Raw genomic sequence first — 17,034 nt, forward strand, 5'->3', positions numbered from 1 at the left:
GGTGTCGTTTATTTTTTTCTATGTGGTGGGAGAGTGCGCAAGATTGATATGTTTTTATAGGCCGGTTGCTGCTGATTAATTAAAAAGGATTGGCTCCATAATTGAATGCCTCAATTGAATTGAAGAGTTTCAAAATTAGGAAACAATAGTGACATACGTACAATAATTGAATGGGAGAGCTTCTTGAGCAATTATTGACCTAGTCAAAATTGAGTGACTCGATTTAAATTAAAGACCTCAATTAATTGTAAGCCTTAAAAATTAGGAAGCATAGTGTATAGTATAAAAGAATAGAATGAGAGAGCTTTGAGAAATTGTTGATCAGGTCAAAATCAGGTGACCCAATTTCAATTGGAGACCTCAATTGATTGTTAGGCCTTTAAAATTAGGAAACTTAGTGTTATAGAGGATTTGGCTTCAGGGCAGTCATTGATGCACAAACTTTATCTGCGTGAAGGCCTCCAGCCAATAGCCAGCCATTCTTGCTTCTATTAGAGGGCATGCGAAATTTCTGCCAGTTAAATCCCTTGCCACTACAAAATAAACAAGGCTAAATGTTTGTCATGTATTTTTGTTGAAGCGGCTAGCCTTTTTCCAACGATGAATTTCAGAAGCACAATATGCAAGTAGGTTCATATACTACAAGAAAACCAAGAATGACAATAGTGAAGGAAATGTGCCCTAGAGGCAATAATAAAGTTGTTATTTATATTTTCTTATATCATGATAAATGTTTATTATTCATGCTAGAATTGTATTAACCGGAAACTTAGTACCTATGTGAATACATAGACAAACAAAGTGTCCCAAGTATGCCTCTACTAGACTAGCTCGTTAATCAAAGATGGTTAAGTTTCCTAGCCATAGACATGTGTTGTCATTTGATGAACGGGATTACATCATTAGAGAATGATGTGATGGACAAGACCCATCTGTTAGGTTAGCACTATGATCGTTTAGTTTATTGTTATTGCTTTCTTCATGACTTATACATGTTCCTATGACTATGAGATTATGCAACTCCCGAATACCGGAGGAACGCTTAGTGTGCTATCAAATGTCACAACGTAACTGGGTGATTATAAAGATGCTCTACAGGTGTCTTCGATTGTGTTTGTTGAGTTGCCATAGATCGAGATTAGGATTTGTCACTCCGATTGTCATAGAGGTATCTCTGGGGCCTCTCAGTAATACACATCAATATAAGCCTTGCAAGCAATGTGACTAATGAGTTAGTTGCGGGATGATGCATTATGAAATGAGTAAAGAGACTTGCCGGTAATGAGATTGAACTAGGTATGGAGATACGGACGATCGAATCTCGGGCAAGTAACATACCAAATACAAAGGGAACAATGTATGTTGTAATGCGATTTGACCGATAAAGATCTTCGTAGAATATGTAGGAGCCAATATGAGCATCCATGTTCCGCTATTGGTTATTGATCGGAGATATTTCACGGTCATGTCTACATAGTTCTTGAACCCGTAGGGTCCGCACGCTTAAAGTTCGAGGACGATTTGTATTATGAGTTTATGTGATTTGATAACCGAAGGTTGTTTGGAGTACCGGATGAGACCACGGACATGACAAGGAGTCTCAAAATGATCGAGACATAAAGATTCATATATTGGACCATGTTATTCGGACACCGAAAGTGTGTTGGATAGTTTTGGGTAAAATCAGACTGTCGGAAGGGCTACCGGAACCCCCCGGGGGAACTAATGGGCCACCCTGGGCCCTATTGGAGAGAGAGGAGGGCAGCCAGGCAGCCCCCCCCCTTGGACTCCGAATTGGACAAGGGAAGGGGGGCGGGGGCCCCTTTCATACTCCCTCTCCCTCTCATTCCTTCCCGGTCTCTCCCTCTTGGTGGAATCCTACTAGGACTTGGAGTCCTAGTAGGACTCCCCTACTTGGGCGCGCCCCCTAGGGCCGGCCGACTGGCCTCCTCCCTCCCTCCTTTATATACGTGGGGAGGGGGGCACCCTAGAACACACAAGTTGATCTTTTAGCCGTCTGTGGTGCCCCCCTCCATAGAAACACACCTCAGTCATATCGTCGTAGTGCTTAGGCAAAGCCCCGCGCCGGTAACTTCATCATCACTGTCACCACACCATTGTGCTGATGAAACTCTCCCTCGGCCTCAACTGGATCAAGAGTTTTAGGGACGTCACCGAGCTGAACATGTGCAGATCGCGGAGGTGCCATGCATTCGGTACTTGGATCGGTTGGATCGCAAAGACGTTCGAATACATCAACCGCATTACTAAATGCTTCCGCTTTCGATCTACGAGGGTACGTGGACACACTCTCCCCACCCATTGCTATGCTTCTCCTAGATAGATCTTGCATGATTGTAGGAAAATTTTTCAAATACTACGTTCCCCAATAGTGGTATCAGAGCTAGGTCTATGCGTAGATGTTATATGCACGAGTAGGACATAAAGAGTTGTGGGTAATAATAGTCATACTGCTTACCAGCATGTCATACTTTGATTCGGCAGTATTGTTGGATGAAGCGGCCCAGACCGACATTACATGACCGTGTTCATGAGACTGGTTCTACCGCCGCGCTTCGCACACAGGTGGCTAGTGGGTGTCTGTTTCTCCAGCTTTAGTTGAATCGAGTTTGACTACGCCCGGTCCTTGTTGAAGGATAAAACATCACACTTGATGATAAATCGTTTTGGTTTTGATGCGTAGGTAAGAACGGTTCTTGCTAGAAGCTCGTAGCAGCCACGTAAAACTTGCAACAACAAAGTAGAGGACATCTAACTTATTTTTGAAAGGGCTTGCTGTGATGTGATTTGGTCAAGACGTGATGATATATAAATTGTTGTATGAGATGATCATGTTTTGTAACAGTTATCAGCAACTGGCAGGAGCCATATGGTTGTCTCTTTATTGTATGAAATGCAATCGCCATGTAATTGCTTTACTTTATCACTAAGCAGTAGCGATAGTTGTAGAAGCAATAGTTGGCGAGACGACAACGATGCTTCGATGGAGATCAAGGTGCCAAGCCGGTGATGATGGTGATCATGATGGTGCTTTGGATATGGAGATCAAAGGCACAAGATGATGATGGCCATATCATATCACTTATTTTGATTGCATGTGATGTTTATCTTCTATGCATCTTATTTTGCTTAGTATGGCGGTAGCATTATAAGATGATCTCTCACTAAATTTCAAGGTACAAGTCTTCTCCCTGAGTATGCACCGTTGCGACAGTTCGTCGTGCGGACACACCACGTGATGATCGGCTGTGATAAGCTCTACGTTCACATACAACGGGTGCAAGTCAGTTTTGCACACGCAGAATACTCGGGTTAAACTTGACGAGCCTAACATATGCAGATATGGCCTCGGAACACTGAGACCGAAAGGTTGAGTGTGAATCATATAGTAGATATGATCAACATAGTGATGTTCACCATTGAAAACTACTCCATCTCACGTGATGATCGAACATGGTTTAGTTGATATGGATCACGTGATCACTTAGATGATTAGAGGGATGTCTATCTAAGTGGGATTCTTAAGTAATATGATTAATTGAACTTTAATTTATCATGAACTTAGTACCTGATAGTATTTTGCATGTCTATGTTGTTGTAGATAAATGGCCCGTGCTACTGTTTCATTGAATTTCAATGCGTTCCCAGAGAAAGCTAAGTTGAAAGATGATGGTAGCAACTACACAGACTGGGTCCATAACTTGAGGATTATCCTCATTTCTGCACAGAAGAATTATGTCCTGGAAGCACCGCTAGGTGCAAGACCCGCTGCAGGAGCAACGCCGGACGTTATGAACGCCTGGTAGAGCAAAGCTGCTGACTACTCAATAGTTCAGTGTGCCATGCTTTACGGCTTAGAACCGGGACTTCAACGACGTTTTGAACGTCATGGAGCATATGAGATGTTCCAGGAGTTGAAGTTAATATTTCAAGCAAATGCCCGGATTGAGAGATATGAAGTCTCCAATAAGTTCTACAGCTGCAAAATGGAGGAGAATAGTTCTGTCAGTGAACATATACTCAAAATGTCTGGGAACCACAATCACTTGACTCAATTGGGAGTTAAACATCCAGTTGATAGTGTCATTGATAGAGTTCTTCAATCACTGCCACCAAGCTACAAAAGCTTCGTGATGAACTGTAATATGCAAGGGATGGATAAGACAATTCCCGAGCTCTTCGCGATGCTAAAGGCTGCGGAGGTAGAAATCAAGGAGGATCAAATGTTGATGGTTAACAAGACCACTGGTTTCAAGAAGAAGGGCAAAGGGAAGAAGGGGAACTTCAAGAAGAACGTCAAGCAAGTTGCTTCTCAAGTGAAGAAGCCCAAGTCTGGACCTAAGCCTGAGACTGAGTGCTTCTACTGCAAAGGGACTGGTCACTGGAAGCGGAACTGCCCCAAGTATTTGGCGGATAAGAAGGATGGCAAAGTGAAAGGTACATTTGATATACATGTTATTGATGTGTACCTTACTAATGCTCGTAGTAGTGCCTGGGTATTTGATACTGGTTTTGTTGCTCATATTTGCAACTCGAAACAGGGGCTACGGATTAAGAGAAGATTTGCTAAGGACGAGGTGACGATGCGCGTGGGAAATGGTTCCAAAGTCGATGTCATTGCCGTTGGCACGCTACCTCTACATCTACCTTCGGGATTAGTTTTAGACCTGAATAATTGTTATTTGGTGCCAGCGTTAAGCATGAACATTATATCTGGATCTTGTTTGATGCGAGACGGTTATTCATTTAAATCATAGAATAATGGTTGTTCTGTTTCTATGAGTAATATCTTTTATGGTCATGCACCCTTGATGAGTGGTCTATTTTTTATTGAATCTTGATAGTAGTGATACACATATTCATAGTATTGAAGCCAAAAGATATAAGTTTAATAATGATAGTGCAACTTATTTGTGGCACTGCCGTTTAGGTCATATTGGTGTAAAGCGCATGAAGAAACTCCATGTTGATGGGCTTTTGGAATCACTTGATACTTGCGAACCATGTCGCATGGGTAAGATGACTAAGACTCCGTTCTCTGGAACAATGGAGTGAGCAACAAACTTGTTGAAAATAATACATACTGATGTATGCGGTCCGATGTGTGTTGAGGCTCGCGGCGGGTATCATTATTTTCTGACCTTCACAGATGGTTTGAGCAGATATGGGTATATCTACTTGATGAAACATAAGTTTGAAACATTTGAAAAGTTCAAAGAATTTCAGACTGAAGTGGAAAATCATTGTAAAAAGAAAATATAGTTTCGACGATCTGATCTTGGAGGTGAATATTTGAGTTACGAGTTTGGTCTTCATTTGAAACAATGCGGAATAGTTTCGCAACTCACACCACCCGGAACACCACAGTGTAATGGTGTGTCCGAATGTCGTAACCGCACTTTATTATATATGGTGCGATCTATGATGTCTCTTACTGATTTACCGCTATCGTTTTGGGGTTATGCTTTAGAGACAGCTACATTCACGTTAAATAGGGCACCGTCTAAATCCGTTGAGACAACACCATAGAACTATGGTTTGGCAAGAAACCGAAGTTGTCGTTTCTTAAAGTTTGGGGTTGCGATGCTTATGTGAAAAAGATTCAACCTGATAAGCTCGAACCCAAATCGGAGAAATGTGTCTTCATAGGATACCCAAAGGAGACTCTTGGGTACACCTTCTGTCACAGATCCGAAGGAAAAATATTCGTTGCTAAGAATGGATCCTTTCTAGAGAAGGAGTTTCTCTCAAAAGAAGTGAGTGGGAGAAAAGTAGAACCTGATGAGGTAATTGTACCTGCTCCCTTATTGGAAAGTAGTTCATCACATAAATCAGTTCCAGTGATTCCTACACCAATTAGTGAGGAAGCTAATGATGATGATCATGAAGCTTCTGATCAAGTTACTACCAAACCTCATAGGTCAACCAGAGTAAGATCCGCACTAGAGTGGTACGGTAATTCTATTCTGGACGTCATGTTACTTGACCATGACGAACCTACGAACTATGAGGAAGCGATGATGAGCCCAGATTCCGCGAAATGGCTTGAGGCCATGAAATTTGAGATGGGGTCCATATATGAGAACAAAGTGTGGACTTTGGTTGCCCGATGATCGGGAAGCCATAGAAAATAAATGGATCTTCAAGAAGAAGACCGATGCTGACGGTAATGTTACTGTCTACAAAGCTCGACTTATTGCAAAAGGTTTTTGAGAAGTTCAAGGAGTTGACTAGATGAGACTTTCTCACCCATAGCGATGCTTAAGTCTGTCTGAATCATGTTAGCAATTGCCACATTTTATGATTATGAAATTTGGTAGATGGACGTCAAAACTGCATTCCTGAGTGGATTTCTAGAAGAAGAGTTGTATATGATGCAACCAGAAGGTTTTGTCGATCCAAAGGGTGCTAACAAAGTGTGCAAGCTCCAGCGATCCATTTATGGACTGGTGCAAGCCTCTCGGAGTTGGTATAAACGTTTTGATAGTGTGATCAAAGCATATGGTTTTATACAGACTTTTGGAGAAGCCTGTATTTACAAGAAAGTGAGTGGGAGCTCTGTAGCATTTCTAATATTATATGTGGATGACATATTGTTGATTGGAAATGATATAGAATTTCTGGATAGCATATAGGATACTTGAATAAGAGTTTTTCTATGAAAGACCTTGGTGAAGCTGCTTACATATTGGGCATACGGATCTATAGAGATAGATCAAGACGCTTAATTGGACTTTTACAAAGCACATACCTTGATAAGATTTTGAAGAAGTTCAAAATGGATCAGTCAAAGAAAGGGTTGTTGCCTGTGTTACAAGGTGTGAAGTTGATCGAGTGAGACTCATTGCCCGACCACTACAAAAGATAGAGAGAAAATGAAAGTCATTCCCTATGCCTCCGCCATAGGTTGTATCATGTATGCAATGCTGTGTACCAGACCTAATGTGTGCCTTGCTATAAGTATAGTAGGGAGGTACCAAAGTAATCCAGAAGTGGATCACTGGACAGCGGTCAAGAACATCCTGAAATACCTGAAAAGGACTAAGGATATGTTTCTCGTTTATGGAGGTGACAAAGAGCTCATCGTAAATGGTTACGTCGATGCAAGCTTTGACACTGGTCCAGATGACTCTAAGTCACAAATCGGATACGTATTTATATTGAATGGTGGAGCTGTCAGTTGGTGCAGTTCCAAACAGAGTGTCATGGCGAGATCTATGTGTGAAGCGGAGTACATAGCTTCTTCGGAAGTAGCAAATGAAGGAGTCTAGATGAAGGAGTTCATATCCGATCTAGGTGTCATACCTAGTGCATCGGGTCCAATGAAAATCTTTTGTGACAATACCGGAGCAATTGCCTTGGCAAAGGAATCCAGATTTCAAAAGAGAACCAAGCACATCAAGAGACGCTTCAATTCCATCCGCGATCTAGTCAAGGAGGGGGGCATAAAGATTTGCAAGATACATACGGATCTTAACGTTGCAGACCCGTTGACTAAGCCTCTCTCACAAGCAAAACATGATCAACACCAAGATTCCATGGGTGTTAGAATCATTACTATGTAATCTAGATTATTGACTCTAGTGCAAGTGGGAGACTGAAGGAAATATGCCCTAGAGGCAATAATAAAGTTGTTATTTATATTACCTTAATCATGATAAATGTTTATTATTCATACTAGAATTGTATTAACCAGAAACTGAGTACATGTGTGAATACATAGACAAACAAAGTGTCCCTAGTATGCCTCTACTAGATTAGCTCGTGAATCAAAGATGGTTAAGTTTCCTAGCCATAGACATGTGTTGTCATTTGATGAACGGGATTACATCATTAGAGAATGATGTGATGGACAAGACCCATCCGTTAGCTTAGCACTATGATTGTTTAGTTTATTGCTATTGCTTTCTTCATGACTTATACATGTTCCTATGACTATGGGATTATGCAACTCCCAAATACCGGAGGAATACTTAGTGTGCTATAAAACATCACAATGTAACTGGGTGATTATAAAGATGCTCTATAGGTGTCTCCGATGGTGTTTGTTGAGTTGGCATAGATCGAGATTAGAATTTTTCACTTCGATTGTCGGAGAGGTATCTCGGGGACCTCTCGGTAATACACATCACTATAAGCCTTGCAGGCAATGTGACTAATGAGTTAGTTGCGGGATGATGCATTATGAAACGAGTAAAGAGACTTGCCGATAACGAGATTGAACTAGGTATGGTGATACCGACGATCGAATCCCGGGAAATTAACATACCGATGACAAAGGGAACAACGTATGTTGGTATGCAGTTTGATTGATAAAGATCTTCGTAGAATATGTAGGAGCCAATATGAGCATCCAGGTTCCGCTATTGGTTATTGGTCAGCGATATGTCTCGGTCATGTCTACATAGTTCTCAAACCCGTAGGGTCCGCACGCTTAAAGTTCGATGACGATTTGTATTATGAGTTTATGTGATTTGATGATCGAAGGTTGTTCGCAGTCCCAGATGAGATCATGGACATGACGAGGAGTCTCGAAATGGTCGAGACATAAAGATTGAAATATTGGACCATGTTATTCGGACACCGGAAGTGTTCCGGATAGTTTCGGGTAAAACCGGAGTACCGGAGGGGTTACCGGAACCCCCCGGGGGAACTAATGGGCCACCATGGGCCCTATTGGAGAGAGAGGAGGGCAGCCACGCAAGGCCACACCACCCCCCTTGGAGTCCGAATTGGACAAGGGAAGGGGGGCAGCGCCCCCCTTTCATACTCCCTCTCCCTCTCCTTCCTTCCCCCTCTCTCCCTCTTGGTGGAATCCTACTAGGACTTGGAGTCCTAGTAGGACTACCCTACTTGGGCACACCCCCTAGGGCCGGCCGGCCTCCTCCCTCCCTCGTTTATATACGTGGGGAGGGGCCACCCTAGAACACACAAGTTGATCTTTTAGCCGTGTGCGGTGCCCCTCCACAGAAACACACCTCGGTCATATCATCGTAGTGCTTAGGTGAATCCCTGCGCCGGTAACTTTATCATCACCGTCACCATGCCATCGTGCTAACGAAACTCTCCCTCATCCTCAATTGGATCAAGAGTTCAAGGGACATCACCGAGTTGATCGTGTGCAGATCGCGAAGGTGTTGTGCGTTCGGTACTTGGATCGGTTGGATCACGAGGACGTTCAACTACATCAACCGCGTTACTAAACGCTTCCGCTTTTGGTCTATGAGGGTACGTGGACACACTCTCCCCGCTCGTTGCTATGCTTCTCCTAGATAGATCTTGCGTGATCGTAGGAATTTTTTTGAAATACTACGTTCCCCAACAAATAGAGAATGCAGGATGAAGAACATAACTAAATGCCAATGTAATATGGGAATTGATCTCAATAAAGAGTATTCATATAGAAATGATTCAGAATTAATGATTAATTTGGTATACATATCAAAAACACTTCAAAGGATGGCTAGCTTTTACATATCAAGGAACGAGCAGAGAAAGGTATAGAATAGGAGAGCCAATTTTATACTCATTGGAGAAGCAATAAGAACAAAATCTAACCTTCCCCCTTAGCACTGTCCACTAAGAACCAACCAAACAGATATTCTTCACCAGGAGGAGCATTAATAAGTTTTCCATCATCATCAACATTTAGGATATAAACAATACGATTATTCTTTGAAAGCAGATGAAGCAATGTGCGGGATTTATCTCCATGGAGCTGCATATGGGAAGATCCATATAAGCATTGTGCTACCACCAAAATAATCCGTACGGCTTAACAAAGAAAACTAAGTAGCTAAGTCAAACCTAGACTAAATTAAGGTCACATGAATCAGACACTCTTAATATTGTTTCTTTGTCATCATCCACAAATACACCAACTGATTTAGCCCCATAAGATCCTGCTACTCTAGATATTTCTTTGGCTTCTGATAATGCGATAGAGCGCTTGGAGTTAGGCCAAAGTATCATGCCAATAAGTTTAGCTCCTGCCTCCACGGCAATTTCTGCATCTTTAGATGATGTGATGCCACATATTTTGACTACATGTTGGATAACATTAGCATCTTCATGAAGTCGTAATGAAGATATAATGGTGTTGGATCCATGACCACTCTTCATCCCCAAGCATGAAAATTTACCAAGAGGAAATCTATGTGCTAATAAACCAAGTGTAATCAATACTAGCATAAATAGTTCCAATAAAAGTAATATACACACACAAGATAAGAATGCCATTTTGATGTTTCAGCTACTAAAATAATAAATATAAAAAATAAATAAAAAGATAGAGTAGTACTCCATGATTTATTTTCAAGAGTGCATGATACACACTATTTAAATCTGGAATGCCTTTCAGCTCTAAACCACTGGTTATCTTAGATATCATGCACACAATATTATCTCTGGGCTTGTAAGTTTCGCAGATATGGTCTACATTTCCATTTTGTTTTAATTTTTGAATCAGTGAGTCCTTGTGTTTTCAAGTGCTGGATATGCTCTATGTCTTTTCATTTTTGCATAATATGAAATTAGAGAAACCTATCACTTATAGCAGTTCTAACATGCATAAATGGTAATCAGGATTGATTGAGTAAAACAATGCTTACTATTTTTACGCAGTATAGACATTTGTTGAGGTTGTCTTGCTAAAATTGATGATGCCAATACAATGGAAACTGAAGATGGGCTGTGGAAAACAAAAGATGTTAAAAAAACTTCATAAATTGCTGAAATCTATGAGATCTCAAAAGTAAACAACAAGACGCAATAACCCCTTGCTCTCATGTTGTAAGTGATGAACTCTAATTTGCTAAAGTACAGACTATGGCACTATGCAGCCCAAACATGTTAGTGAACCTATTATGGAAGAAAGCATGTTAAGGCCAATCAAGTCGTTCAACACAGGACCATGTTTTTAATAAAATGAACATGCAACTTGTCAAATGCCACTTGTCATTGAAGCATGGTTAATATTGTCAACGCATTCAGCCTCAGGTATGATAAGTTCATCTATCCCATCATTTATAACCTGAGTGTGAACAATGCAACCAGCTATAAAATTTCTAGTTGAGTAGGATAGCAAAAAAATTGCTTGGCCTCATCAAAGTAATACTCTACGTGGTTATTCTGAGATAAAACTCTCAACTCTAGAAAATTCGGTCATTCCAGGAAAAAGAAAACTCTAGAAGCCTGACGCACTATTGTCTTTAAATTTAAACTTTAAGAAGCTCAAGAAAACATGCCCATAGTTTTTTCTTAACAAGTTGCATCAGCAAAAGCATTTAACCCGCGACATGTACAAATCAAATATTGCCGGTGTGTGCACCATCCCCTTCTTCAATGTGCACACCGTCTCCTTCTCCGACATATTCAGTGTCATCTTCTCCACCGATGTGTGCATTGTCCCCTTCTATGAGATCACTTGATCGTATGATCACCATTCACTACTGGAATCAGGGAATTTGCCATCAGCCAGTTCTTTGATTTCTGCTTACAAAAACAGACGGCAAAGAACTGGCTGGTGGCAAATATATTATTTGCCATCAGCCAGTTCTTTGTCATCTGCTAGCTGACAGCAAAGAATCTTTGCTGTCCACTAGCTGACGGCAAAGAGGTGGTGTGGAGGCCAGTGGAGGCCAGCGCATGGAGATTGGCCCATCCCTCCTCTTTGTTGTCTGCTAGCTAACGGCAAAGAAGCTGATCTACTAATGGCCATTCCAACCCCGCCCCCCTCTCTCTCCCTCCCACCTCACCTGCGCGCCGCCCCACCCAGCCCCGACGCCGCTCATTGCCGCCGCCCAGCCTCGACGCCACCGCCCGGAGCCAGCACCCAAGCCAAATATTGCTGGTGTGTGCACCGTCCCCTTCTTCAGCATGCACACCATCACCTACTCCAACATATTGAATGTCCTCTTCTCCTCTGGTGTGTGCATTGTCCCCTTTTTAGAGATCACTTGAATGTATGATTGCCATTCATGCTTCTCCCAAAATTCTTGCGCCATTGGATGAATATAGTTCAGATCCAACATGATGAAGTGATTATCCTCGGCTATCCGTTCAGTTGTCGCCTGACGCTCCTGAATTTCCAGCCAACACGCATAAATCTCTTGTTGTCGTCGCCCTCTCTCTTACATAGCATGTTATCTCGCCCCCTTCTTTGGGACCTTCTTCTCCTCCATCTCCATCCTTTCTTGTTTCCTCTTCTCCACGTACTTGTTTCTTATCCTTATCAACTCAATGATATTTTGTTTCAGTGCCCCCACCTCTCCTTCTCTCTTGAGCTTCTCCTTCATATCATACTCCCGTAGGGAGTGGGGCTTATAGAAACCCTTTTCTTTTTTTCTCCATCACCATCATCCATCTCCGGAGAGGAATTGTTGCACTTCCTACTTTTCCAACTAACGTCATCATTCCTCGAGTTCCACTTGTCGTGGTCTTCCAACAAATTCTAACAATGTTGGAGGCCAAACAATTTGCCCTTCGACTTGGCAGTTTGTCGGTACCTCTCGTTGGCCATGTTATCATGATACATACAAATGCTCAAACTAAAGCAAATATGGAAATAAAAAACAAGATTTCTTACATATTAGTCAATGGTAATACCGCTAGGAGGAGCGTGCTTTCACTTGCTCCAAACAATCCGCCCAACGGTTGCCCATCTCTTGAATCGTACGCAATTGATTTGTGAGAGATTTGAGGGTATGATTAGCTTTATGACCAAGACGGTGTGTGCAATGCTCCTCAATCTGCCTCCAATAATTTGTGCTTGTTTGGCCTTTCCCGGTGACCGAATCAAGAGTGATATTTTTTCCATCCCCTAACAAGAGCAATATCCTCATTCAGCGTGAAGTTTGCTCCTGGGCTTTTTTCCATCAATGAACCAAAGGGTTGGAATTGACCAAATTTTGTATCTCAGCCGGACACATCCAATTCTCCAAATGCGAAAATGATGCACCCTTAAGATCAAAATCACTTGTCCTACATGTATCACCCATTGTACTCTAGTGAAACGATTCCTCGTTGACCCTCCCCCCCAACACACAAAAAAATCATAAAACCATCGCTAGATCGCGAACATTGCACAATCGCTGATATTTTCCCATGGACACCTCGCATTGAATCAAACAAAAACCCGAATAGAAGGCAAAGGATGTCTTCTTTCCTCATCGTCGTTTCTGGTCTATATGGGACTCAGAAAGCGCCCTAGTTTCACATACTGCTGGGACGAAGGGAGGAAGGGCAACGGTGCAAGGTCATTTATTCGGTTTCTTCACTGAGGATTGTTGTGGCACGAGGGCAAGGAGGCCGACGCTTGCACGTGGCAGCTTAGGGTTTGCCACCTTTGTGTCGGAACCGTCACCAACGGGGTGGACGAGGTCATGGCCAAGGCGATGTCGACCGGTTGTCGGAGTCACAAGAGGCACAACAACCGTTGAAGTCACAGGGTCCAACTCCAAACGGATCGGCTAGGCCGCTTGGGGCCGAGGCAGCGCCCATCATGTCATCGACAGGGACCCGGGACAGAAGGAAGTAGTCAAAGACGGTGCTATTGCGAGGAAGAAGAGGCGGCAGGGCAGGCGGGAAGAGCAGCCGGAGGGGGGATTCGCTTGTGCCAAACTGTTTTCAAGTTGGAGCGAGCTGAATGTGGATTTATAAAGCATGGGTTTCTGGACACCTCTTATCCTTACCCTTCAATACTGCTTTGAGATCCGTGCTACACAACTAACTTACAACACAAAATTTTCTCTTTTTTGTTCCTTCCAAACAAAACAACATATGAACTTCAAACTTTGCAGGACAACAAAAAATACTTACTACAATGTGGGAAAATCTTTCAGATTTTTTTGTCCGACATAACTGTACAAAATGAGATTTTTTGAGTAAAAAACATTATGGGCGTGTTTGGTTGCCGTGTGCTACAGTGCCTGCGTTGCATACACTTCTCCACACGGCCTGGCTCTCGAAAAACAACCTCATATGCGTCATCTGCGAGTTGTTTGGTTGCCTGCATATGGACTTGCTGCATTAGGAGATCAACATTGGCACGTTGTTTGGTTACCTGCATTGTCTCGGCGCATGCAACTACACGTTGTTTGGTTGCCCGCATGGGGTATGACTAAGAGCTAGCACTTGCACTTAGCACACAGGGTTAATAGCTAGCAGAGGAAGGGGAGAAGAAATGCAGTGTGCACCGGACATGGCGACTGCGGTGGATAGTGGCCGTGGCGCCGTGTCCGACTTGACGAGCATGGAGTCGTGGACGAGCGACCCCATCGGCGACACGGCGAGTGACACCATCGGCAAACTAGTTGCGGTACTCGCGCAAAGACAGTGGATAGAGGAGGAGAATGCAGTGCTCACGCCATCATATCATCAGTGCAGTGGACGAGAGAGGAGGCCGAGATGATCGACGCCAGAAACGACACCAGTGTAGTGGGGCGAGAGAGAGGAGACGAAGATGATCGACCCCGTCGGCGGTGCGGCGAGCTGCAGTGTGCGCGGAGGCAGAGGACACAAGAAAGCAGTGTGCGCGCCATTGTAGTGTCAGTGCAGTAGGAGGACGACAGAGAGTAGGCCGAGATGAGTGATGCCAGAAACAACTCTAGTGTAGTAGCACGCGGGCAAGGAGATCAAGGGGAAGGGCTTTGGCGTCGAGAGGGACGAATATGAGGGCTCTGAGCAGAGGACAGAGGAGCTCGACATGGCGCATTTGTGCAGTAGACTGCTGTCAAAGAGAGATGAAGCTACGATCGTCGAAACCAAAAACTTACAACACAAATGTTGCGAGGAACTGCGAGATTAGGCTGCCGGTCAAAGGAAATTTCAAACAATACATCGTGCGCGACGAATCTGACAAAATTCGTCCAAAACAGCTCCAAACGGGAACACGAGATTAAGAATTTACGGCCGACGAAACTACGAACTGATCGCTTGAACGGAACCGTAGCATCGAGGTGCATCTTTTTCGTGTAGAGCTTACCTCGAATCGAAGCACCGTTGTGTAGATCAGAGAGAGGAGATTAGATAGAAGCTTAGTGGAGGTTGAAGAAGACCTCATGTAATCACCTCGCATCTCTCCCGTCTCCACTCGTGCAAGGGCCCGCTCGCTGGCACTCGCCTCGGCCTGGCTCATGAGAAACTGCCGATTTGTGCGTTTCCAGTGAGCCAGGCTCTGGGCTGCTTTAAGAAGCGTGCGGTACAGGCCCAACAATAAAAACAGGCTTCTTTCTTCCCGCGCGGGCCTGGTTGGGCCCTATGCGGGCAACCAAACACGCCCTATTTGTTTATATATATGACTAGGAAACATGCCCGCGCGTTGCTACGGGGTGGAGGGCAGTGGTTGGAGAGAGGGTGTTGCACGGAGGACTTCCGTCGAGTGCAATTTTTCTCGACTTTGAAACACATTCTTCGAGAGTAGTTACTAACTCAAAGAATTTTTGAACTTAGAGCACACATGATGTTTTTCGCCTCACTTCAATAAGACGTTGTATTAGACCGTCAATATATAGTGACAACATGCATCTCACCAGTATTTTAACCATGGTAGTGATGATAAAAATAATAATACATGCAACACTTATGTTGTTGAGTTATTGATATCACAAAATAAAAATATTGTATACTTCGCTTAGCGCCCAAGCATGTTTTGTGTGCGCTAACCGTGAAGTCCTTGTTGTATAGATGTATAACTTCGCGTTCTGTCGCGATATATCCAAGATTTTCCATTGCAATTGAATCTTTCCTAAGTGTGCTCTGTCACAATTCATGGTTAGCTGTAATTTGCTCTACTCTAGCTTTCTTTTATTCTGGTTGCATATTTGCGTCTTTTTGTCTTTCTTATGCGTGTTTTTTTATCTTTTGTGTTGGCTTCATGTTTGGATTTTTCTCCTTTTCTTGTGTGTATCTTTTTGCAACTGGGTCAAATATTTAATTCTTTTGTTTAGTTGATAGGATTCACAATGCTTTTTTTAGTTTTTTTTCTTCATTGGTCATCCATACATACCGCTCTTTATCTCTTTTCCTTGTTTGTTGTTTGCCATCCATGACTCGAGATTGCCATTCAAATTGCTTGCCTGCAAGAAAGTTTTGTATACTATATGAATATGCTGTTGATTGAAAAACTAATATGAAAGTTGCATAAATAAATATGGCATATGTAGGAATTTATAAATAAATCTAATTACGCTGGACATAAGCATCATATTATATGTGTTGTTTGCATGCTAGAGTATCGTTGCTATATACACCATGTTCTTCGTGTGACTTCACTGCGACATTGTAGATTAGTTTGTCGATGCCTAGTAAAAATGTCGTATATACACTGACATGAGACAATAAACTTCCAAAATAATTTTACATGGATGCAATTGTTTTTGTTTTCCATAACATCAATGTTTGGTCAAAAGGATGTATAAGGTGATTGCCTCGTTCCTCCGTACGACCTTCAACATGACCATCTTGAGGGAAATCAAGCATGGCATCTTCTTCATGATCCCAAACAACATCTTTATTGAAAACAATTAAAGACTCCGTGGTCATAACATGTATACATCCCCTTTTATCCATTTTGATGACAAGTATTTTCGGACGGAAGGAGTATATGCCTATGTTTTGGTGCTGATGGTTTATTATGCACTAGTATAAACTGGAATCAGCGGCGTCTGGAGATAATTTATGTATTTACTTCATTGGTCATCCGGGCATATATGTTTACGCCGTGTGTCCCTCCGTACGACCTTCAACTCCTGATCCGAAACAACATCTTTTATTGAAAACAATTAAAAGATTCTGTGGGCGTAACATGTATACATCCCATTTTATTCATTTTGATCACAAGTATTTTCGGACGGATCTGTAGATAATTTATGTATTTACTTTCTCTCTCTGTTCAGCGGAGGGAAAGAACCATGTGCGCTCGGGTCTGATTGGAGAGCCTCCCCGAGCGCCTACCTCCACGCGCTCAGCGCCCGATCCACCTCCCGCGACCTCGCGCACGCCGACCCCGCAGCA

At 42.8% G+C, this 17,034-nt stretch overlaps 1 pseudogene; it reads right to left on the bottom strand.

Annotated features, from left to right (window-relative positions):
• Window positions 1–400: 400 nt before the first annotated feature.
• On the bottom strand, window positions 401–11,909 carry LOC123157626 (N-(5'-phosphoribosyl)anthranilate isomerase 1, chloroplastic-like; annotated as a pseudogene).
• Window positions 11,910–17,034: the final 5,125 nt, after the last annotated feature.

Source organism: Triticum aestivum, chromosome 7B, assembly GCF_018294505.1.
Source record: "Triticum aestivum cultivar Chinese Spring chromosome 7B, IWGSC CS RefSeq v2.1, whole genome shotgun sequence".
NCBI classification, from domain to species: domain Eukaryota; kingdom Viridiplantae; phylum Streptophyta; class Magnoliopsida; order Poales; family Poaceae; genus Triticum; species Triticum aestivum.